Source organism: Palaemon carinicauda, chromosome 22 (genome assembly GCF_036898095.1).
Source record: "Palaemon carinicauda isolate YSFRI2023 chromosome 22, ASM3689809v2, whole genome shotgun sequence".
NCBI classification, from domain to species: Eukaryota; Metazoa; Arthropoda; class Malacostraca; order Decapoda; family Palaemonidae; genus Palaemon; species Palaemon carinicauda.
This window is the reverse complement of record NC_090746.1, coordinates 1,680,344-1,706,673: the sequence shown is the minus strand read 5'-3', so window position 1 is coordinate 1,706,673 and position 26,330 is coordinate 1,680,344. Positions and strand designations below refer to the sequence as shown.

The following is a 26,330-nucleotide window of genomic DNA, read 5'->3' as shown; positions in this document are numbered from 1 at the left end:
ATGATTGGCTCAATTAAAGGATTTGTGTCATTAGTGAAGAGAGAAAACAGCAGTGTGATAACAACACATTGCTTTCTTCACTGTGAAGCGCTGGTTGCAAAGACAATTAGCAATGATTTAAAATCTGTGCTGGAAAAAGTTGTAAAAATGGTGAACTTTTTAAAAAGTCAACAGCTGAAGTCTCATCAGTTTACTAAGCTGTGCGAAGAGCTTGAGGCAAAACATTTGAACCTTCTTCTACATACGGAAGCACGATGGCTGTCCAGAGGGAAAGTATTGTCATGAGTATGCGAACTGAAGGAAGAGATGCTTACTTTTTTCACACTTGAACAACAAGAGGAATTCTGTGATTTACTGGCAGATGACACTTGGTGTGCAAAATTGTCTTACTTAGCTGACATCTTTGAACTTTTAAACAAGGTAAATGCCAGCATGCAAGGAAAATCAGAAAATGTTTTATCTTCCACTGATAAAATTAAAGCGCTGAAAGAAAAACTGCAACTGTGGGGTGGCAAAGTAAAAGAAGGCAATTTGGACATGTTCTCACATGCTGCAGTAGCAGCAAACAGTGGTGAGGTAATACCCATTATTTCTGAGAATCTTGCAGTACTGTACTGGAAAAACAACTTCAGTACTATTTCCCAGATATATGCACTGAAAACTATGACCGGATAAGAGACCCATTTGTTGCATCTATATCTACCCAATCTCAGCTTACCCTCATGGAAGAAGAGCAGTTAGTGGAATTGCGTCATGATTGTGATCCAAAGTTGCACATGCAGCTGCCTCTTGATGAGTTCTGGGTTCAGATCAAGACTAAGTATCCTCATGTTGCCAAAAAAGCTCTGGTAATGTTAATCCAGTTCTCTACTTCTTACCAACGTGAGTTGGGGTTTTCTGCTCTAGCAAACATTAAAACTAACAAAAGGGAAAGGCTGAAAACTCTCGAGGAAAAAATGAGAGTATGTTTGTCCACCATTCAACCCAATGTGAAACGGATCTGTCAGTTACATCAAGCACAAACATCTCACTAAAATAGGTGTATTTTTTTTTTCTTTGCTTAAGGGTGATTACCATTTTCTTTTTATTTAGTCTACATTCATAACTCTTTACTTCAAATCTTCTAATATGCTCTTTGTATTTCTGCATTGTACGGTGGTGCTGGATTTGGTTTGATTATGGATGATAATAGAAATAATAATAATGTCTAGTGTTTTATATAGCGATGTTTCTCCTTAATGAATTCAAAGCCGCTAGTACAGTAATTATATTCATCAAATAAGTTAATTCATGAGATATGGTGGGGTGGTGAAGAAGGGGTGCCACAGTAATGGTTACATCAGTTTAGGGTGCCATCAACTGAAAAAGATTGAGAACCACTGGGCTAGACATTTAAGAGAGAGAGAGAGAGAGAGAGAGAGAGAGAGAGAGAGAGAGAGAGAGAGAGAGAGAGAGAGAGAGAGAGAGTATTTTACGCTTACGTAAACAAACATAAGCTTTAATGGAATATTATGGGAAATATAATAGATGAATACTGCTTTCTACGAAGCATGGCAACGGCACAATAATCAAATCACTGGACCCTGACTCAAATATATGTCTTGAAATGAGCGATGTAGCATCCACTTAACTCGTAATCTCGAGGGTCACTTGAGGAATATATGGTCTGTTATATCAATATTCGTTTGACCGATCTTTTGATATCCTACAGACACAACACACTAGTTGAAAACATCATCTGGAAACTTTGTTGGCGGATTTGAGAAAATAAGACCACGTTACAATAGGGTGAATTTGTCTCATTTCATTTTCATTAAATTTAAAAAATATGTATATTCTAAAACACCCTTGATAATTACATTGTTAGGAGGCGTTGGAGTTTTCATAAATGAAACATTGATACTTCCTCATCACGAATTAATACGGATACGGGCGAATTGTTTATGTATGGCTGGATAACAAAGAATTTCCAGAGAAAGATATAAAATGAAGCATTTTAACAACACCGCTTTAGTTTTTCATATTAATTGAAGAAAAGGAACGTGTTTTATCATCAACTATGGGTTGTGGTAACCGAAGTGGTAACGTCACTGATTGGTGAACGCCAAACTCGTTACGTTCGTTGGTCGCTGAAACCTTACCATCCTTGTGAGCTTAGGACGGGGGGTTTGGGGGAGCCTATAGGTCTATCAACTGAGTCATCAGCAGGCATTGACTGGCCCTCCTTGGTCCTGGCTTGGATGGAGAGGGGGCTTGGGCGCTGATCATATATAGTCAGTCTCTATGGCATTATTCTGCTTAATACGGCAGTGTCACTGTCTCTTGCCTCTGCCAATCATAAGCCGCCTTTAAACCTTTATATAAATGCTAGATTTTCTTATGCCCTTAGAGTATATATATAAAAAAAAAAAATTCCTTCTTCGCTAAAAATGGGTCGTGAGAATATCACATCTCTTCTGGGAGCTATTAAGAAAATTTATCTACTAAACTTGGAAGGTAAGCAGCACAAGACGAGGACTCATGATATTATTTTTTTCTTTTAATTTATTTTATTTTCGCCAAGTAAAGAAAAGAGACATTTATATAAAATGGGAGCTTCCTTTAGCCTCAAACAAAAGAATTGAGTTTAACAGACTTCAGTTTTAATGAAGATGCTCGTTATGCCTAAACTATAACCCCAAGATTTTTTCCCCACCTTGGATAAAACCCCTTTTGCTTTACCTTCATAAAGCTAAGGTGCTCTTTTTTTTTTTTACACCATATCATGATGATTTATATTTTCTAACAAAAACTAATAGCATAGTAACTATTATAGATATTAAGTATTTTCTAGTACTCTCAAAGTGTTGCAATTTTCTTTCTTAAGAAAAACAATTCAGTCCATGTTATGGTTTCTATTTTAACTAGCTTAAATCAAGAATTTTCTTTCCATTTATGTCATTATCCTCATCGACATCATCTCCTATTGACGTAAAGGGCCTCGGTTAGATTTCGCCAGTCGTCTCTATCTTCAGCATTTAATTTAATATTTCTCCATTCATCATCTCCGAGTTCACGCTTTATAGTCCTCAGCCATGTAAACCTTGGTCTTCCAACTCTTCTAGTGCCTTGTGGAACCCAGTTAAAAGTTTGGTGAACTAATCTCTCTTGGTGAGTGCGAAGAGTATGCCCAAACCATCATCATCTACCCCTCACCATGATCTCGTCCACATATGGCACTCGTGGAATGTCATGACATGAATAAATAATTTTCTTACGTGCTTTATCAACTTATTCAAACCTTCCTACAATTTGTACTTTTCTGTTAACTGCAGATTCTGAAACATTATATTTATGACCAACCGAACAAAAACGGATTCTTAATTCATTTCACAACAATAAATCAAGATTAATGAAAATATCACGAATTTTCGAAAAGATATAATTTTTATATTTAAGAAATACGTATAGATCAGGATAAAAGTTTGCCAATCAATCACTCAAGTTATTAAGATGAGAGAGAGAGAGAGAGAGAGAGAGAGAGAGAGAGAGAGAGAGAGAGAGAGAGAGAGAGAGAGAGAGAGAGAGAGAATCCTAATAAAATAGCTTACCCCCTTAAATATGAGGCAAATCATCTTTAAAGGCCGCTCATGAATGGCATAGGCAAGGGACAGTGACATTGCCTCAGCAAACAAGACAATGCCCGAGAGGCTGGCCATATATATATATATATATATATATATATATATATATATATATATATATATATATATATATATATATACATATGATCAGTGCCAAAGCAAGCCCCTCTCCATACAAGCTAGGAAGTATACTAGCTCCATCAGAATCTAAATTTCCAAACTACACCTGAACTGCTGTATCCCCCCCCCAAAAAAAAAAATAAATAAAAAATAAATTGATATAATCTTCAAGGACACCTATTAACTATCATTTATTCTTCATTGTAAAAACAAAAAACAACTTCTGCCAACACTAAGATGAATTTCACTTACAGTTCTCCCTCTTATGTCTGCATGGTCTAGAAGTTAATAATTTATTAATAAAAAGGACATATTGATAATAACAACATAGTCATCAATTCAAGACTGTACTTAGTTATGTTTTAATTACAGTATAATTAATGAATTATTAATATCACATCAGCATAATAAAGTACAAGACCATTAGCTTTGAAATTGCTCGCATATTTACACACACACACAGAGAGAGAGAGAGAGAGAGAGAGAGAGAGAGAGAGAGAGAGAGAGAGAGAGAGAGAGAGAGAGAGAGAGAGAGAGAGAGAGTCAACACATATCTCACTGCAGCAATATATAAAAAAAATTTCCTTTGTTATACGTAAGTACCTTTGGCCCTCCACATCAAGTATCTTGGATGAAATTCGCCACATTTTCTACCACAAATTACACGAAAAAAAGCTATTGTTCGATGGCTACTTTCCTCTTGGTAAGGGTAGAAGAGACTCTTTAGCTATGGCAAGCAGCTCTTTTAGGAGAAGGAAAATCCAAAATCAAACCATTGTTCTCAAGTCTTGAATAGTGCCATAGCCTCTATACCATGGTCTTTCACTGTCTTGGGTTAAAGTTCTCTTGCTTGAGAGTACACTCTGGCGCACTATTCTATGTCATTTGTCTCCTCTTGTTTTGTTAAAGCTTTTATAGCTAATATATGAATTATTTATTTTAATGTTATTGTTCTTAAAATATTTAATTGTTTCCTTTCCTCACTGGGCTATTTTCCCTGTTGGGAACCCTGAGCTTATAGCATCATGCTTTTCCAACTAGAGTTGTAGCTTATCAAGTAATAACAATAATAATAATAACGACAACAACAAAAATGATAATAAAAAAAAACAAAAACAACAACTACAACAATAATAATAATAACAACAACAAAAACTACCATTAGCACCAAATATTCGAGACATTAAATACCCTCGGTGTGGATGACATTACCTACGAGAATGAACCATAAGACTCTGACACCTCCCAGTATCCAAATCTCTTCATTCTAGTTATATGTCATACACGATTTTATCTGTTCCATTCACGAAAAAAGTAGCATTGATTTTTTTATTTATTATTAATCCACATCAAATACTCCTCCCGTGTGTATATTGGCCTATATTTAATCCAGTAAAATATTTTCTAACAAGACTTTAAGAACAACCTTAAGTTTTTACATTAACAGTTAAAAGAAATGTAATTTTCTGTCTATACACATATGTGTGTATTACTTGCACACACATACACATACATATATATACACACACACATATATATATATATATATATATATATATATATATATATATATATATATATAAATACACACACACACACACACACACATATATATATATATATATATATATATATATATATATATATATGTGTGTGTGTGTGTGTATGTGTGGGGATACCTTACATAGTGAAAGAGTTTTAAGAGTGTGTGTGTATGGCTATGATCAGCAAAGCTGTATACCCAGGGCCAGCTATACTAGGTTGGTTTCCTATGAGCGATCAGACAAGTTTCCTACTCAATCCGCATTAGCCACGTGGTGATAGATGACCAAACCCCGGACATGGATAAAGACATATCTGAGGGCTTTGTCGTGCAGTGGACTCGAAATGACTACATTTGTGTTGTCGTTGTTGCGCACACCAACACACACATTATATATATATATATATATATATATATATATATATATTTATATATATATATATATATATATATATATATATATATATATATATATATATATATATATATATATATTTATATATATATATACACACACTTATATATATATAGAAATATATGTATATATTTATATTTATAAATATACATATACAGTATATCTATATCTATATATATATATATATATACATATATAAATATATAAATATATATTTATACATATATATATATTTATATATATACATACACAGTATATACATATATATATATATATATATATATATATATGTATATAAAAGTATATATATATACATCATATATATATATACAGTAAATATATTATATATATATATATATATATATATATATATATATATATATATATATATACATATATACATACATATATATACAGTAAATATATATATATATATATATATATATATATATATATATATATATATATATATATATATATCACAAGTAATGACTTTTAATGAAAACATGTAAAGCTTAATATATGCAGCAAACGTTTGATCAATTTTTTATTCACTTAGCACAGTCCTTACACATCCCGATAAAATTGTATTATGCTATTCAAATGCCTTGCAAATTATTCATCAAAATTTCGACACTAACTTGTACATAAGTAACCCTTCTTACTGCAGCATGACACGAAGAAAGGCTGTCTGCCATTCGAGTTGGTAAACTATTCAGTAGCACAGCATTCAATGACGTTAAAAGAGAGAGAGAGAGAGAGAGAGAGAGAGAGAGAGAGAGAGAGAGAGAGAGAGAGAGAGAGAGAGAGACGTTGTCTCCGAGGCTGTTACTCATAGGTATTTAATCGAAAGGCTACGTGGATTATAAAGAAAGAGTATAGGAAGGAGAATTATATAATACAAATGTGATGAAAAATCGATATACAAATATTGATTTGAACACTCCTTGAGCTCTGTGGCTGCCTCGTCCGCTGGTACCTGGCCTTAAATATTTAATTTTGACAAACACAATGGCACATTATAGGTTACTGATAATCAATGAAAACATGAAGTCCCCCGACTGGAATTCTAAGCAACGTGAACGTGAACAATGTAGCAACAACACTCAAACCATCCTCTTTCCTTTGCTAATTTTTGGCCATATGTAAATTTTGAGAAACGAGGGAAGACAGATAATGCAAAAAATTCCTCGAAAATAAGAGGTTGTCTTCCTAAGTCATCCTTCCATATAGAGAGGTCACAAGAATTTGTAAGATTGCACAGAATGAATGGTGTAACTGAATAATTTGAGTGAAAATAATAACAACAATATGTTTCTTATTACAAAATGCTATAAGATATCACAGCATTAATAGGTTAATTAAATTTTGGTTCAAGTCCATGTAATTTAGACAACGAAACACTTGGAACTGTATATCAATATTATTAATATTATTATTACTTGCTAAACTACAACCTTAGTGAGAAAAGCAGGATGCTATAAGTTCAAGGGCCCAAACAGGAAAAATATCCCAGTGAAGAGAGGAAACAAAAATATTTTAAGAAAAGTAACATCAAAATAAATATTTCCTATATAAACTATAAAAACTTTAACAAAACAAGAGGAAGAGAAATAGGATAGAGTAATGTGCCCGAGTGTACCCTTTAAGCTAGTCTTAAAAAGTCCATATACCCACAAATACCAAGTCAAGATTACTAGGAAGCAATTACTTTTGTTAACCAAAATTACATCTCTTAGATTTACCTTGAAAACTGGAAAGGAGCCGTTTTCAGGATATACACATCAGTGACAATAACGAGATATAAAAAAATCCCTGAATAAATCCACACTTGAATCCTCACAAAAAATTCATCTTTTTTAACATAGAAAATCTGCCAAAATATCATTAGCTTGCTTATTCGTCGGAAAAAAGCTAAAAAAATAAAATGAAATGCATAATTATTTCAGCATTATTAATGAATTTTAGGATTATATATGTATATATATACATATAAATATATACACACACATAATATATATATATATATATATATATATATATATATAAAACAAATCTAAAAGGTTCTATTTAAAAAGAAAACAATCCTCATAGACTATTACAAAATATTACACGAGTAAGATTACCTTTTTAAAGAAATATATACAGTATGTATGTATGTATATATATATGTATATATATATATATATATATATATATACATATGTATATATATAATATATATATATAGATAGATAGATAGATAACTATAAATAGATGAAAATCAACATAATATTGTGCTCAAATAGAAATAAATTTCTACCTCGTACTGGGATCGAACCCTAGGCCCTTCTAATGAAAGGCAAGGTCGCTACCAATCATGTCACCAGGGGCTCTAAAAGAAGTCAAAACGTAAGTGCTAATTGCATTTCAGGATTTACCTGGTGAGACATCAGTCTCTTTCCGGTTGGACGGGAAGTCGGGGATAACACGCTGATATGAGCCTGACATCTTACCAGGTAAATCCTGAAATGCAGTTAGCACTTAGGTTCCGACTCCTTTTAGTGGCTACTTTCCTCTTGTTAAGGGTAGAAGAGTCTCTTTAGCTATGGTAAGCAGCTCTTCTAGGAGAAGGATACTCCTAAATCAAACCATTGTTCTCTGGTCTTGGGTAGTAGTGCCATAGCCTCTGTACCATGGTCTTCCACTTTCTTGGGTTAGAGTTCTCTTGCTTGAGGATACACTCGGGCACGCTGTTCTGTCTTGTTTCTCTTCCTCTTGTTTTGTTCACGTTTTTATAGTTTGTATAGGAGATATTTATTTTACTGTTACGCTTCTTGAAAATTTTATTTTTCCTTGTTTCCTCTCCTCACTGGGCTATTTCCCTTGTTGGAGCCCCTGGGCTTATAGCATACTGCTTCTCCAACTAGGGTTGTAACTTAGCAAGTAATAATAATAATAATAATAATAATAATAATAATAATAATAATAATAATAGAGCCTCTGGTGGCAGGATTGGTAGTGACCTTGTCTTTCATTTGAAGGGGATAGGGTTCGATCCCAGAATGAGGTAGAAATTTAATATATATATATATCTATATATATACATATATATATATAGCCTATATATATATATATATATATATATATATATATATATATATATATATATATATATATATATATAGTGTGCGTGATAATAAGACACCCAAATTCTCCAAGAACTACCCATCTATCAAAATTAATGCAAGGATAAACAAATGAATAGATGCGAGTTGTGTAATACTTACTTAACAAATTACTCATCTTGAATAGCGTAAGAAAACATAAAAAGACAACACCACTCTACCCTCGCCTTTCTACCCTCAAATGAACATGTAACAAACACGCTCCTGAAGCCTTTACCTCCCGGCCACAGCATACTACTACTGCATGCACGCACACACACACACACAGGGTCCTTTCCGTGCACACTGGGTAATGAACTTGAGTTTGCTTCAATTAGTCTCAAAGGAGCTTGAGCTACATTTTATATTTCTCAAAGAGCAACGCTTATAAACGAGATGTGAGATTAAGTCATGAGCTAAAGTTCAAAAACTGATAAACGCAATTTATACAATTTTATTTTGGATGAAAATTGATTTATATTTACACATACATATACGCTAAAACACAACACACACATACATACATACATACATACACACACACACACACACACACACATATATATATATATATATATATATATATATATATATATATATATATATCTCAATAAATTTCTACCCCATAATGTGATCAAACCCTAGTCTCTTCAAATGAAAAGTAAGTTGGCTATCAATCATGTCACCAGAGGTCCATGTTGGATACCTACCGTCCTTTTCATTTGAGGAGACTAGGGTTCGATTCCAAAGTGAGGTAAAAACTAATTTTTATTGAACATAATATTGTGTTGATTTTCATATAAAAAATACATAATGCATAAATAATACATACGTGGCTGGCTCCAGAAAAAAAGAACAAGCAAACATGCACAGCCGCATTCACACTTTAACTACTGAGCCATGGAAGAAATCTACGAGCACAAAACTGAATATCCGCACGTCTGCACCGTAGATAAATTAAACATTCACATCTCCATCTCCTGCTTTTCTAATCAACTGATGTCTACATCCGCACTCCTAAATATGAAGTATGACACCAGCACCCATCAACGGATTTCCAAATTAGTTTCTTCATAAGCCTACAGATCATCATTCTTTTCTTGCGGCAAAACCAATTAAAATAACCATAACCATCATTTCACCTACAATAACATAATTACGACTTTTTCGATGTATCGCCTCATTTCTAATCCTTTCAATCAATATCGTGTGTCACACACTCATTAATACACACACACACACATATATATATGAGTATATATATATATATATATATATATATATATATATATATACTTATGCTTTACTGTCACAAAGATCACGTGACTTCATATACAACAAACGCCACTAGGAACTGAAGCATTTTACCATTTCCTACTGGCTTTTGCTACACACACACACACACACACACACACACACACATATATATATATATATATATATATATATTAATATATATATAATATATATATGTAAATATATAATTTCAACAGTTTCAACCTTCTTCCACTCGTCTTCAATATGGAGGGACACTGCACATCCAGTAAAGAGTTGGGACAAGAATCTCTTCGAAAAGTCTCCCTAGTGCTTCCAAAGACTTTTCTAATGACTTTTCTCCTCTCTTCGCCAATCATCCATTCTTCTTTTTTGAAAAGAGTTTACACACACACACACACACACACACACACACACACATATATATATATATATATATATATATATATATATATATATATATATATATATCTACCTGTATGTATACACTAAATTATAGTCACAACATTACACAAGTAAGAGGTTTTAATATTGGTACTGAAAGGATATGCACAATGTATTGAGCATCAAATCGATTTAGACAAAAAAAAAACATGAATCCATTATCCCAAAAGAGTTGGCAATAAAATGATTTTTACAAATACACCTTTCTGAGGTTCAGTATAATAAACAACCAAATGTAATGACTTAAAACAAGCCTCTTTTAAAGTATGTCTAAAATGACCCTCATAAATGATTCCAAAGAAAAAACCACAAATATGTTTGAACATAAGACAAACGAGATGTGTATATCTCTTTTGGGTGCATCATGCTCCACTACTCGCAGACTTTATAACACTGCATTAATGGTTCGTTATTTGCTACAGGAGAGAGAGAGAGAGAGAGAGAGAGAGAGAGAGAGAGAGAGAGAGAGAGAGAGAGAGAGAGAGAGAGAGAGAGAGTATGTGGCTCCATGATCCAGCTCACCTTACCAGCCAAAGCCAAACTCGAATAACAGCCAAGACAAAACCATTTGGGAAAGGTCGAACATCTGTTGACGTAAAACGGAAAATAGAGTGAATTATGTATATGGCCGTCGATTCACTGTGGTTTCAAAGATATTACGGGGAAAAAAACGTACATAATTCACATAGCCTACACACACACACACACACACATATATATATATATATATACATATATATATATATATATATATATATATATATATATATATATATATATGTATATATATATATATATATATATATATATATATATATATATATACATAAAACCACTGAGCAAGAGCAACGAAGAAGCAAAGTCGAAATCAATCTCCGAATGACGGGGGCCGGCCGGTGAGACGTCATGATGAGATGGTGTCATCTTGGTTGAAAAATGAGACACTCTAGTGTGGCATCTCATCGGATGTCTATCACTCTTGCCTCTGAAACATCATGGGGCATGCCGAGTACGTGAACTTCTTACCTTCTTGCTTTTATGATTAGTTCCATTTTTTTTTTTAATATTTACAAATACCTTGAACTTTAACTCAATGCTATTCACATATAGAATTTAATCAATATATCAAAACGTGAACGTGTGCTACTATTTTAAACAGGTCAATTATTGATTGTATTTTAAGTTCGCTGTTTTCTATAAGATAAAGAAAAGAAATCTACATATGCATAGACTTATTCCATATTTAGTATTAATTCATAACTTGTATAGCGGAGCCTAGCATTTCTGAAATAAAGAAACTGTAAAAAGGGGAGAGAAAACTTCACACACACAAAAAAAGAAAATGCAGCAATACCTTTCAATAAAACACGTTTTAAATCTTTATATAAAACCTAAATGAAACGATATACTGCTGCAAGGAAAATATATTGTAGATAACCAGTGTTACTAATCATGTTAGCTATCTCCTTCTGCTAAGATGAATAGTAGCATAAATGAAATTATATTTATATATGAAATATCTGCTTTGATGTTTTTACTGCTTTTATTTTATTTTTATTTTCATTATTTCTCATGCCGTTTATTTCCTTATTTCCTTTCCTCACTGGACTATTTTTCCCTGTTGGAGTCCTTGGGCTTATAGCATCTTGCTTTTCCAACTAGCGTTATAGCTTAGCAAATAATAATAATAATAATAATAATAATAATAATAATAATAATAATAACTTGGGTGATTATAATCTTGAGTGAAAGTATGCGAGTAGAGGACTTGACGTACCCTGGCGATATGAAAAATGATCCATCTCGCTTGTCATGCGTTAAAACAGACTTGTTTTTTTTTCTTCTTTTTTTTTTCTACCTTGCCTTGAATTGAATAGGATCCTATACGGATACCTAAGTTGGAATGCATGGAGTATGCCTTGAGGTTGGCTGCGAATGATTCCCAAAATACGTCGAGTATCTTATCGGAACCGTTTATGGAGTAAACGAGCTGAATGTGAGATATATACAGTAGAGAAAGGAAGACAAAAATGTCAGCATGTGTGAAGAAATTGATGCATGCTCTATGATGGTTTGACTAGGTGGAGAAAGACGCCAAAAATGTGTTTGTTAAAAGGACTGAATGAGGTGCTAAGTTCGTAGTGATATGCAGAAAAGGTGATTATTTGTGTGAAAGGTCATAAATGACACACTATCTGTAATGAGCAAATTCGAAGTTTCCTATACCTCTTACCGGATGGGAATGACAATGACCGGTGTCTTGCTTTTATCTAGACTTAGGCTATTTCTTAATAAGTAATTTTTTTTTATGCTATCATACATTCATATATATATATATATATATATATATATATATATATATATATATATATATATATATTGTATATATATATACATATATATATTTATATATATATATATATATATATATATATATATATATATATATATAATGGTAAACAAAATATTATGAAAATTATAAAACCACTTTCTCTAAAAAAAAAGTATTTAGTCAGATGATCCTACCAGTATTAACTTATCCATCAACAACTTGGAGCCTTACTAAAGTCATAGAACATTAGCTATTTACAACTCAAAGAGATATGGAAAAAATAATGATGGGGATAACACTAAGAGACAGAAAAAGACCACCATGGATACGAGAACAAGCTAGGCTAAATTAGAGGATATTCTTATAACTTGTAAGCAAAAGAAATGTACATGGCAGGACATTAACGAGAATGACAGACAATAGATGGACATTAACAATAACAGAATGGGTCCCTAGAGATTACAAAAGAAACTGAGGAAAGAAGAGAAGACGATGGATCGATGAACTATATAAGTTTGCGGGCGGGGATTGACACAGACCATAAACAGACGCAAGTAGAAGGACATGTCAGAGGCCTTTGTTCTGCAGTGGAATAGTAATGGCTGATGATATATATACATATACATATATATATATATATATATATATATATATATATATATATATATATATACTGTATATACAATTTATATATATGTATATATATATGTATATATATATATATATATTTATATATATATATATATATTTATATATATACATATATAAATATACAGTATATATATAATAGTGTGCATGAGTATATAGATAGAAGTGATAAGCGTAATACCATGCTCACCATATTGAATAAGAAGAAAATGGACACAATTCAACCAAAGTTACCTGAACTACTGAAGTAATACATTCCATTTTGACAACCACGAACTCCAACACAGTATCGCACAATGCAAGCGAAAACCAAAGGTTACACCGACACATAATATCCTCACCCCCACATTTTCCCCGTTTTATGCGCTGAAAGGTATCCAGAAATAAAACTAAAAAAAATACAAATTGAAAAAAATAAAATAGGACACGGCAGGCGGCCTTTCATCTCTAGAACTAGTTAGCGAGGGGAACTCGTTTGCAAATCAAACAAACGCTGAAATGTCGAAATGGTACAATTGGTTTTCCTGAAACAAATAAACATAACAAACTAATCATATAAGTTGACAACAAAAGAAATCTGTAAATACACAGAGCAAAGAGAAAATCATGGCCAAACTTATAAAAGAAAAGATATTAATTGCAACGATTTCCTAAGTCTAAATTTAACTCGGAGTCATAAATAAACCCAATCCCTGGAAGAGAACTATTGACCAAAGAACATATCAACATGCATTAACTTACGCAAGTGACTGCAAATCTATGGCATTAAGTACGCACATGACATATGTTCGTGTGTGCACACACACACACACACACACATATTTATCACCTGTTGTTGCTAGTCCACTGCAAACAATGGCCTTACACATATCCTTCCACTGCTGTCTGTTTATGACCTTTCTATGCAAATTTTCTTAGTTCGTCAATCCATCGTCTTTTCTTCCTTCTCCTGCTTCTTTCGTAATCTCTGTGGACCCATTCTATTATTCTTAATGTTCATCTATTATCTGTCATTCTCATTATATGTCCTGTCCATGTCCATTTCTTTTTCATTCATATTGTTAGAATATCATCAACTTTAGTTTGCTCTCGTATCCATGTTGCTATTTTTTATGTCTCTTAGTGTTATTCCCATCATATCATTCCATAGCACTTTGAGTTGTAACTAACTTATGTTTTAAGGCATAGGTAGGGCTCCAAGTTTCTGGTGCATGAGATAAAACTGGTAGGACCATCTGACTAACATTTTTTTCTTTTTAGAGAAATTGACTTTTAAATTTTCATAATTTCATTTTGTTTACCAAAGGCTCAGCACCAAATGCTTATTCTTTTAATTTCGATCTCGTGTCTTGAGAAAATACTTAAAAAGTGGGAAAAGATGCAGACAAAGAAGAAGAAGAAGAAGGCTTGAGAAAACACTTAGTTCGTCCATAATTCTTATTTACCGTTCCTGCATTTTCATTGAACATTATATTAGTTCTACTCATATCAATTTTCAGTCCTAAATTTCTGCTTTCTCTATTCAAAACTTTATCATCTTTAGCAATTCCTCCTATGAAACACTAAGTACAACTATGTCATCTGCAAATCTGAAGTTGTAAAAGTATTCCCCCATCTTCCCAATCTGAATTTAAGAAAACCTCTAGGTATGCTGTGAAAAATTTAGGAGATTGGGTCTCCCTGCCTAACTCCTTTCTCAAACGGAATTTTCTCACTATTACTATGTAGTTTTAGGATTAAGTGTTCTAACATAAGATTCTTCTATTCCTGGTTATTGAAGGGCTTTCATTACTGTTGAAGAATTAACAGAATTAAAAGCTTTCTCATAGTTTATAAATACATAGTGGTTTGTCATACTTTGTTGATTTTCCCTTTAGCTGGCTAATTACAAGGATATGGTCAACTGGCGAATACCCACTTCTAAAGCCTGACTCCTTCTTGGTTGATTAAACTCTAGGTGCCTTTCTATTCGGCCTAATATGAGCTGTGTGAATGATCTATATATTAGAGAGAGTAAACTTATTGGTCGATAATTTTCTGGTCTTTTGTCTCCCTTTTTGGGAATTAGTATATGGTCGATAACTCTGAGTAACAATCCGACTAAAACTGATATGTAAATTCATTATAAATCATAATATGATCTCTGCAATCTCACTACACTTCTAGACATATTTACAATAACAATCGCTGCCTATGAAAAAAAAAAAACTGCATTTACATTCTAACAAAGATTTTTACTACTATGAATATCTACAGACAAAATTCAGATTTCTGTACAGTTCATTAAACAGGAACTTAACCCCAAAAATACCTTCATTAAAACCCCTTAAAGCATGTTCAAGACTTATTACCCAAACAATGGATTCTTCATTTTCAAAATGCTTGAAATCTGCGTATTTTATTGAAACATATCAAACCCAACAACAATCGCTCCCAGAGATGCCACATGAATACGATTAGACAAACTCATGAATGCAAAAATTACAGCCTTCCAAACCTTCAGGGACCCAATGGCCATCTGGTTAGCCACCTGGGTTTAAGATACCTAAAGGAGAGTGACTCACTGTCTGCATGGTTGATGCTTCAACGATGGTGTCTGGTTTCATTCAAGCAGGCAAAGATACTTAAGGAGTATAAAATTGGACAATAACACAAAGACACCAAACACTGTAAGGGTTGTTTTCGATATTAATTGGCAAATAGCGTTAAATGCCCCGAAAAGAAAAAACCCTAACCCAGTGAATCATATGCTGACAGGCAACCTCTTTGGGTTCCTATGGGGTAGGGGGTTAGAAAGAATGAGCGATGCAGAATTATATCAAAGATACCACCTCCACAAAATATGCTAAGCATGTGCTACTTTTATCAATTTCTACTTTTTTTCACAATGAAAATCACCTCCACTAAATATGCTAAAATACTTTCATCAAAGTTACTTTTTGTCACTAAACATAGTCTTCTGAAAGTGTAGTGCTATTTAATACATACCTTAATATATATATATATATATATATATATATATATATATATATATATATATATATCTAAAACACATATAACATTTATATATATAAATATATATATATATATACATACATATATATATATATATATATATATATATATATACATACATATACATATATATATATATACATATATATATATAATATCGAAGATACTACCTCCACAAAATATGCTAGGAAGTGCACCTTTTATCAGTTACTATTTCTCACTGGACATTCTGAAAGAGTATTATTATATAATCCATACCCCTCCCCCCTCTCTCTATATCTATCTATCTCTCTCTCTCTCTCTCTCTCTCTCTCTCTCTCTCTCTCTCTCTATATATATATATATATATATATATTATATATATACAGTATATATATATATATATATATATATATATATATATATATATATATATATATATATATATATATATATACATCGATGTAGGCTCATGTGTATAGTTTCTAACAACAACATCCACAGTAACTGCCATCACAAAATATATAATATTACCGTACTATTATGAATCTAGTTTAATGTGAAGAGGTTGAAAGGCTATGCTTTGCAACACATAAAATCTCGGTCACTTCTTTAGTGCACACATGCTTTCATCTATACAATTACACTCTTCATCTTCACTAATATTTATTCTATTAAATTAGTTATAACTATCATTAAAAGCAGCAACCTAATCTTTATCATATGTATCATACTTGTTGCTCTTCTTATAAATGTAAGCAATCTATTTTTTTGATAGTTAATTCATAATCGATGTATTGTTTCCAATCAAAGAGGGTACAAAATTCTAATTATACTAATTATGTGGTGGCCGGTGTGGTAACGTCCCTGACTGCTGATTGCCAGACTGGAGTCTGAGTCCCACTCAAACTCGGTAGTTCCCTTGGTCGCTGCAACCTTATCATCCTTGTGAGCTAAGAATGAGGGGGGTTTGGGGGAGCCTATAGGTCTATCTGCTGAGTCATCAGCAGCCATTGTCTGGCCCTCCTGGTCCTAGCTTGGGTGGAGGGGGGGGGGCTTGACCGCTGATCATATGTATATATATGGTCAGTCTCTCGGGCATTGTCCCGCTCGATAGGGCATTGTCACTGTCCCTTGCCTCTGCCATTCATGAGTGACCTTTAAACCTTTAAAAGAGTAATTGACAACTGATAACTAAAAGTATTATATTCCATGCATCAGGGTAGGTACGAACAAACATCAAATAAAAAGGTATATAAGAATTCAATAACATTATAACAGACATCTTAACAATACATATTACTGTATATAAAACGAAAGCCCCTGAAAGACAGGGAATAAATGAATATCATATTCAAAACACTTTGAGATATCTATACAGGAGGTAAAGCAATCCTAAAACTACATAAAGACCGTGAAAAAATTCCAATTGAGGAAGGAGTTACTCAGGAAGATTCCATCTCTCCTCAGTTATTTACAGCATGTCTAGAAGAAGTTTTTAGGAATCTAGATTGGGAAAATAAAGGAATTAATATCAATGGAGAATACCTCAACAACTTAAGATTTGCAGATGACATAGCTCTGTTTAGTGAATTATGGGAGGAATTGCAGAGATGATTAAAGATTTCAATAGACAAAGCAGAAATGTGGGACAGAAAATTAATATAAGTAAAACTAAAATAATGTTCAATGAAAATGTGGAGACAACAAATAAAAATTATGGACGAGCATCTAGAGATTGTTAATGAGTGTATGTACTTAGAAGAGTCAGTAAGTGTTTACCCTTGAAATGAGACTGAAATTAAAAGGATAAGAATGGGATGGCGAGCTTTTGGTAAACAAAATGACATTATGAAATGTAAAATGTCACTTTTCCTAAAAATAAAAGTGTTCAATCAGATGATCCTACCAGTAATAACTTATGCATCAGTAACATGGAGGCTTACTAAAGCTTTAGACATAAGCTAGTTACAACTCAAAGAGCTATGGAAAGAATAATGATGGGAATAACACTAAGAGACAGAAAAAGAACATCATGGATAGAAGAGCAAACTAAAGTACATATACATATAAGTGTATATATATATATATATATATATATATATATATATATATATATATATATATATATATATATGTACAGTTTATGTGGGCCAAAAGTAGGTGGACAGTAAATGATTACATTTATTTTGAACTTACATATACATACAATTATATTTACTAACACAATTATTGCACTGACAGCTATTTTTAATGTGAATAATAATACAGAGGCCCTTAAATTTTACTGTGAACCAAAATACACTTGTAATAATATAACCGATACATATACCTATTCTACATACTGTCTACCCACTTATGGATCACCCTGCATACATGTATGTATGTATGTATGTGTGTATATATATATATATATATATATATATATATATATATAATAACTTATCAGTCACAAAACTCCACGTGACAGATATTAAAGTGTAAAATCCACAGGAAACAGGAAAGGAAAAGACCAGGTACCAAGGGCTTTCGTGTATTATGTACACTTCTTCAGGGTACGTGTATATATACATATATATATACATATATATATATATATATATATATACTGTATATATATAAATATACATATATATAAATATATATATATATATATATATATATACACATATATACATATATATATATATACACACATATATATATATATACATATATATATATTTATATATATGTCCGTGTGTATGTATACTGTATAGCCTATATACATACATATATACGTATATATGCATAAATACACACACACACACACACATATATATATATATATATATATATATATATATATATATATATAGATACTGTATACATATGTATACATAGCCTATACATATATAGGCTACACACACACTCATATATATATATATATATATATATATATATATATATATATATATATATATACATATATATCCAGCGTACCCTAACCGTCAAAATTAACTTTAAATATTTAGATATATATGAACGCACACACATCAACCCTTCCCACCTTCTCACCCTTTCCTAACTACAACCTGCTGGTTCGGCAATTTGTGAGAGAGCCAGGGTTCCGAGTGCACCTCTCGGGATAACCTCCTCTCACTAGGCTATGCCTACATCTCCCCCATGAGCGTGACAGAATAATATATATATATATATATATATATATATATATATATATATATATATATATATATATATATATATATAAGCAGGGATATATACTGAAATTAACTGAATCAGCAATTCCATTTATGATGCAAAAACAACCGATCACGAGAAAATCAAAATAACATAAGATAACTCCATAACACGTCACAAATTTTGCCATATATCAGGATGTATCACAAAACCGTGTCAAAACAGTAGCAGACTACCAATATCTTTCATAACATTTGAATGGGAGAACTACGAAATGTTATTCATGAAGAAAGTAAGGTAAATACACATAAGGCAATACTTTTCATTTGATTATATTCAAGTCAAAACACCTCTCGTTTTTGACTGAATAAGGAACTGTCCGTTGAAGAATCATTTTCAAATTAAGTAAAGTGTGGTTTCATCCTAAAATATAGTATCACAATGCATATGGCAAAGCAGAATATAGATAGCCATCATATTCTGTCTGACTTATAATATTGAACCAAGACAGCCTTATGAAAAGACTTATTTGTGCTCCAGTATTTACAAGGCGTCAAAAACGAATCTTTTGAAATATTACTAGCGTTAAAGTAGAACACGCCATTTGCTTCACATTGCGTGGCTATCAGGTCCCTCTACGATTAGAAAACGAAAGGATGGGAGAATTATAAAGAAAATATCTCTCTCTCTCTCTCTCTCTCTCTCTCTCTCGAGCTAAATCTGGGGACAGGAAATACAAACAAATCTTACGTTATCTTGCATGAATATCATTGTGTACTCCGAGTTGAATTGACCTTCAATCGCCTTCGCCTCAGTGACCTACAGACAATGAAAGTGTTATTTTGAACGACTAACAGAAGGAAATGTGATATAATGGCATTGTCGGACTAAACAAACAAGTGGGATGGTTGTGGATGCAAACCATTCAACCATTCCGCGAATAGCGTCTATCAAACAGATACGTCCCGAAACCGACTTAAAGAGTACGATAGCGAAGGAAAGGTGAGGTTTATTCCAAATTTTCTTTACTCAAAACATTATTGTCCCACTTTGTTTTCTATAAGCTGTGAGAACAAGAGACAGAAGGTAATTTGATATTAGTCTACCACTGTTATACAGTATTATGTTTCATCTTATAAATAAGATTTAGTATTCTTAAAACACTATAAACGTATATAAAATGCTTCCTCTCTCCAAGTTCACACTTGCCGTGAGTAATGGCGTAATTTAACAGAGTTATGACTGCAATTTTCTTTTTATGAAATCTGCATATTGCAAGGAACTTTTGTTAAACATTTAATAGAAAAACTTCTCTACGACAATATACCAAAAGTACTAAATTGGTAATAGTTGATTTAGTCGTAGTAGTAAAACATTCAAAACAATTGATTTATGAGACTGATTTCTGATGGCAGAAATATTTATGATGCTAATTTAAGGACCGGAGTAAAAATCATTAAGACTCCAAGAAATAATGGTTGCTATTATTTAAGATATACAAATTGTTCTTAATATTACTAAACCAATGAGAGAGAGAGAGAGAGAGAGAGAGAGAGAGAGAGAGAGAGAGAGAGAGAGAGAGAGAGAGAGAGAGAGAGAGTCCACAATTCTAGATTGGGTTTGACAAATCATACGCGCAAAATAAAAGCGGCAATATTACGCACGAACCAAGGAAAAGTCTAGCCTTGATCAAATCCAGATGCACCACATACGTGGAAGTACATTATGTTGCATAATCTTTAATTGGTCGAAAACTGATTCACATGTTTCACATTGGCTATAGAGTGCATCAGTGTTTAACGTGGTGACAAAGCAGGGTCCATAATCTTTCTTTTCATAAATCATACAGCTTTTTAGAAATTCAATTGTATAGCCTGGACGAAAATTTAAAATGACCTAAGGGTAGCAATTCAATTATATACTACTTCACCTCAGTGACTTTTAATAGTGGAAATAGGGTTACTAAATTATTATTGTTATTATTATAATTCTTCCTAGCTAAGCTACAGCCCTAGTTGGAAAAACATGATTAATGTTAGTCCAAGGACTCCAATAGGGAAAAAATAGCACAGCGAGGAAAGGAAATATGGCAATGAATACACTGCAAGAGAAGTAATTAACACTAAATAAAATATTCCATGAACAGTAACAACATTCAAAATGGATTTTTTTCAAAAGTACTCTCTCTCTCTCTCTCTCTCTCTCCTCTCTCTCTCTCTCTCTCTCTCTCTCTCTCTCTCTCTCTCTCTCTCTATATATATATATATATATATATATATATATATATAAACAAGAAAGAATAGTGTGCCTGAGTGAACCTTGAGCAAGAGAACTCTAACCCAAGACAGTGGAAAGCCAAGGTGCAGAGGCAATGGCACTACCCAAGACTAGAGAACACTGGTTTAATTTTTGTGTCCTCCTAGGAGAGCTGCTTATCATATATTCTATTCTTACCAAAAAGAAAGAAATCGTAAGAAAAGGCTATGGCATAAAAGAATAACAGGGAGACTTTCTGTCGACTTCTTTACAATATCTTTACACCCTCACAATAGTTAAAAGTTGTAATCATGTTTTAATGAACAATTATTTATAGTGTCACACACACATATATATATATACACACACACACACATATATATATATATATATATATATATATATATATATATATATATATATATATATATATATATATATATATTATATATATATATATTCAACAGGGTATTACTAGCAATTTCCATATTATACAGTATAGGTATGAAAATGTTCTACATTGTTCTGTTTACTGCGTGTATGAACGTTGTTTCGTCACTAGAACACCATAACTGTACTAAAATCACCTGTAAACAATCTAAGAATAGAAAATGAAGAGCCAGTCATGCAACAAGTCACCGTGAGAAGGACGCAGATTGCTTGGTCAAAATATCAAAACATGGTTTTATGAGAGAATTTCTGGCACGGCATGATCTGCATTGAGAGGAGCTAGCCAATAAGGAAGGCGGAGTACCTAGTACTATGCACAGGACGTAGGCTATACATCGTAAATACTGTAGACAGAACCCTTTCCTAATTTCAACCCCTCTCGCCAGTGTAAGACTACGTTTTCTCCCCCTAAAGAGTAGTTATAAATCCGGCAATGCCGCTGAGCGTGACCGTTAAGAAATATAGAGGCAGTGAAGAGTTGGAAGACCTAGGGCTACATGGCTGAGGACTATGAAGCGTGAAGTAGATGATGGATGGAGAAGTACTGAATTAAAAAGCTCAAGATAGAAGCAACTGGCAAAATTTAACCGAGGCCCTTTGGGTCAATAGGCATAGGATATATATATATATATATATATATATATATATATATATATATATATATATATATATATATACAGTATATATATATATATATATATATATATATATATATATATATATATATATATATATATAAAGCTCAAAACTATAGCTAACAATTTTAATCATGCACTGTTCCAGAATAGGTCTAGCTATGTTGTTAACCTACTATTGGACAAGTAAACGTATACGGTAATCGACATTTCACAAAATTAGGATTTGAACTTACAGTTACCATTAAGAAAACAAATACTTATGTTTTGAAATAGATAAATTTCGTTCGTAATAAGGGGCATCATACACTAATGAATAAAACAACTGTTTTCTTAATTTTGGGAAGCATTTGAGCACCAAAGTAGGCAGTACAAAATAAAAGACGAATTTCTAATACTGAAGAAAAGACAACCAATTTTCTCCTTAGTTATAGAGCATAGAGATCAAGATACTCTCATTACAGAATATCTAAGAAATGAATTGCTCTTGCTAGACTAGATTTGGTAATATCATGAGACAATTGGTCATTCAAAGAGCCAAATTCCTCTAAGCAACCAAAATAGCTTCTATAGCAATCCTTTCGCTAAATGCTGAACGCAAATAGGACTATCCACGTTTAGAATTTAAATATGACTGTTGGTTATCAGTAAATTTACATGTGTTATAAAAGAATAAAACACCTAACACAATATCATGACTAGTAATTAAACTATAGGAGAGATTACTTGAATGCCATACGTGGATGAGATCATGGTGTGGAGTAGATGGAGATGGTTTGGGCATGCTCTTCGCACTCCCCCAAGAGAGATTACTTCACCAAACTTTCAACTGGGCTCTACAAGGTACTAGAAGAGTTGTAAGACCTAGGCCTACATGGCTAAGGACTATGAAGCGTGAAGTAGGAGGTGATGAATGGAGAAGTATTGAATTAAAGGTGCTATTATAGTATGCTATCTACCGTCGAATTTCTATTATAGTATGCTATCTACCGTCGAATTTCTATTATAGTATGCTATCTACCGTCGAATTTCTATTATAGTATGCTATCTACCGTCGAATTTCTATTATAGTATGCTATCTACCGTCGAATTTCTATTATAGTATGCTATCTACCGTCGAATTTCTACTATAGTATGGTATCTACCACAAAGTATGTTATCTACCGTCAATGTTAATCCTCCTGTTTTTAATGAGGATTATCAAACAGATTACTTACCACCAGTATGTTATCCTCATTGGACTTTAATTAGAGTTTAATAATATTTATTGGCTGGACAACATGGGTGCATAATTATAAGCAGTTTGTAGGGAAACTTTTTTTTACAAATTATTCAAAGCTCATCATACAGCAATGTTACAAGTTAATCAAATGAAAAATCAAATATTACAAAACTGAAAGAAAATAATCTATGAAAAATATTCAATCAAAAATTTATTCTACTACTGCTTGTAAACATATCTTACATCATTCAAGAAAGCAGGAAATACATCGTCGCCTTTTCTCAGAACTGTCCAAATGAAACCACCACACTACACACTTCCAGACACATTAAACCAATCAGTGACAGTATTAGGTGATTTCCCAGTTAATTGTAAAGTAGTGTTAATTGGGGTCTCATAACCAAAATAATAAACCAATTCCAAAATTTCAGAAAGGGGTGGTAGATAGCAAAATCGGCGGTAGATAGCATACTATAATAGCACCGAATTAAAAGCTCAAGATAGAGACGATTGGCGAAATCAAACCGAGACCATTTGCGTCAATAGGTGTAGGAGATGATGATGCGAGTTTTTTAAATTAAGTTCATAAAATTTCTAAGATTTTATATATTGAAAATTAATTATAGCAATTGGCAATACATTTTTTATAAATTTATATAAATTCTATAAACATATTAAAAAAAAGACATCAACTTTTACTGCTATTCCAAAAGAGGTTAGTTAAGTGACATAATAACATAGTCAGCTTCGGTGAAGAAATGCATAGACCATCTCGCAGTCATGGCTCTATGTTTGGTAGCTATTCCCAGTTGCAAGTATTATGAATTACATGTCACCTGTCAGTCATATCAATATCATATCAATATCTTTGAAAACTCATTTGGTTGTTCTCTGTAGGCACAGGAAAAGGAGCTTTGTGCCACTTGAATAGTTGATGAGATGGCATACTTCCCCCATCACTCCATTAGATTACCAATAAAATATTACTTGATTTGGATAAACAATACACTCAAAATCTAATATGCGTTCTAATACCTACCACTTGTTAAATAATCATTATTAACATATGCCTAGACTTCATACTAGACCTGTTTGCATATTATTCAAAGAATTACTTCTAAGCAAAGAAGACGAAAAAAAAAAAAACAATGTTAGAATTATAGTTGCTAAGCTCACATGAAATCTATGAAAACATGTTTTAAATTCACTAAAATGTCCTGAGTTTGATTCAATTCAAAGTGATAGGCCTATAAGCTCCTCTGTCTTTACTGACATCTATTGCACTTCGAGAGAGAGAGAGAGAGAGAGAGAGAGAGAGAGAGAGAGAGAGAGAGAGAGAGAGATCCTTGCTAATTATAAACTAAAAAGACATTATGCTTACCTTAATTATGTATATAGCAGCAGACGAGGCGAAGTATGATTTACGAAGTGGAGATCAATTTCTGTTTTTAAAAATCACGCTATATAACACCATTAATTCTTTTTCGCAGAATTAATGGAGTCTTCACAATCTTAACTTTTCATTAACGACGGAATTTATCATCGAACACAAATGAGCCATAAAGTTTAAGCACTTGAAAAAAAAATCAACGCAGCTTAATCAGCGACGTAAATTCGTCACCACTCTAAGCACGAACTGCAGAATCAACCAGGACAGAATATATATTCCTTCACAAACACCTAATAACTGAATTAGAAGTTTACATGTTAAAAGCACTGCAATATAATCCCAAAAGTAGAAATAACCACAACCGCGTTGAGAAGACCACGAACGAAGCACGCACACACTTCGGACGCTACAGGCACACTGACAGACAATGCAAACAAACCCCGCTATTTGAGTCGCTCTATCGACTGACGATGATGATGATGATGATGATGGGGCTTCGTTGTCGACGTCTCTGTCTGGCTGCCGAGTAACCAACCTTTTCCATCTCCACCTACTATTTTACCTGCTAAGTGGCTTTCTCTCTCCAAACAATTCTTCTTCACTCAAGACGTTAGCTACAACACTGTAATTGTTCAGTGACTCCATTCCTCTTGGTAA

General features: G+C 32.7%; 1 protein-coding gene across 2 annotated transcripts in view; it reads right to left on the bottom strand.

Moving 5' to 3' along the window:
• LOC137616269 (cAMP-dependent protein kinase inhibitor alpha-like) overlaps positions 1–26,105 on the bottom strand; it is a 600,285-nt gene extending 574,180 nt beyond the window's left edge. Inside the window, exon 1 of one of the 2 annotated variants that reach the window (XM_068345889.1) lies at positions 25,665–26,105. The gene's annotated coding sequence lies outside the window, so the exon portion shown is untranslated. The remainder of the gene's footprint in view (positions 1–25,664) is intronic. The other variant, XM_068345891.1, reaches the window with a different exon arrangement.
• Positions 26,106–26,330: the final 225 nt, after the last annotated feature.